Source organism: Camelus dromedarius, chromosome 12 (genome assembly GCF_036321535.1).
Source record: "Camelus dromedarius isolate mCamDro1 chromosome 12, mCamDro1.pat, whole genome shotgun sequence".
NCBI lineage: Eukaryota > Metazoa > Chordata > Mammalia > Artiodactyla > Camelidae > Camelus > Camelus dromedarius.
The window spans coordinates 43,607,933-43,609,584 of record NC_087447.1 but is presented as its reverse complement, the minus strand read 5'-3'; the positions used below and the strand labels follow the sequence as shown (position 1 = coordinate 43,609,584).

The window sequence follows — 1,652 nt, the reverse complement described above, 5'->3', positions numbered from 1 at the left end:
TTAAAACTCAAACTCTCTCTCCAGCTCCCATGCTCTGTCCTGCTTCTCCTCCTCCTCTTGTGCTTGCTCCTTTCAGCCTCTTTGCTCAGGTCCTCCTCTCTCCCTTTGCTCCTTTCCCTCTGAAGATAGCCTTCCTCCAGGCTGCCACCCTCACCGTACCTGCTACCTCTCAAATCCCATTATCCCCGCCTGCATTCTTAATCCCTGGACACATGTAGCTAGATATCCCACTGGTACCTGCAAAATTACTAGATACAGACTGAATTCATCTTCACTGTCTCACACCCTCCCTACACCTGCTAAGATACTCCTTTTTTTTTGGTCAAGAGGAAAGGCAGAGGCAGTATAGCATAGCGGTTAAGGGCATCGAGTTCTGACGTCAGACAGTCTTGGGTCTGAATCCCTGTTAGGCCACTTTATTTGGGCAAAGAACTTGATCACTGAGCTTCAATTTCTTCATCTATAAAACTAGGGTTAATAACAGGACCAATTTCCCAGGTTTTCTGAAAGGACAGTATCAGATAATGCACATAAAGGGTTTGGCCCAGAGTAAATAATAAATGCAAAGTATTATTTTTTTTAAAAGTCAGATTGGCTTTAAACTGTTCCTGAAGCTACTGTGATTTACATTCATTTTAATGGGTTCTCTTTGCAGAGCTGTCCCTTTAATGGGGATGCCCCCCTCCCAGTTCCTATTGGTTGTATTTAAAATAAATATTACACCATCAAAAAATAATAAATGCCAGCTATTATTGTGGTTAGCTTTTATCTACGCAATCACTTGAGTTAGGTACTTTCTTTCCTCCATTCTAAACATAATTGGTCATCAAGTCTTGTTGATTCTGTGAAAACAATGTTTCTTGAAACTGCTTTTTCCTCCTTGTCACTCTTGTAGTCCTCACTGTATTTTACCTGGGCTAAATGTTTTCACTGCAGAGTCATAATACAGCTAGGACATGTTACCATCACCTCCTCCGTGGACATGATCCACCACTACGTGTCCATCTGGCTTCAGAGTGACAAGAAACTCACCCAGGAACAAGCCTCTGACAGTCAAATCCTAATCTGAAGCAGAGTCCTCAGGGGAAATGGAAAATACATGACACAAAAATATTACTTCAACAACCCAGAGGATGGATTTTTCAAAAAACTAAAAGGAAGGTTGTGCCACCTTCTCCTACGACTGAGCCCCTTTGCTCACAGACACGATGGGAGGCAATGCAACAGTGTCCTCCCTATGATTCTTATTGGTGGATGGATCAACATCACATTCTCAGGCTTTGTCACAACCAACATCTCATTTCCACGGACCCTCTGTTTTAAGCCTATGCTACAGCAAGGAATAGAACCATTCACCTTAAATGCATCCTAGGTGAATTCTGCATCCTGGTACTTCCTCAGTGTCTTTGGGCTTCAGAGCATTTATTCTGATTTGGGGCCAAGATGCTGACCAGTTATGGATGATGCAGGAGCAGATAACTGGAGCAGCCATGGCCGTGCCTACAGACACCAACAAAGCTTTTAAGACAGAGTGGGAAGCTTGGGAGCTGGATCACCAGTGGGCACTAGATAATGTCGAAGAGGAGCTCATGGCCAAAGACCTCCACTTTGAAGGCACTTTCAGAAAAGAATTACAGACCTCTATTTTTTGA

At 43.3% G+C, this 1,652-nt stretch overlaps 1 pseudogene; it reads left to right on the top strand.

Annotated features, from left to right (window-relative positions):
* Positions 1–982: 982 nt before the first annotated feature.
* LOC105094000 (ER membrane protein complex subunit 3-like) lies at positions 983–1,652 on the top strand (annotated as a pseudogene).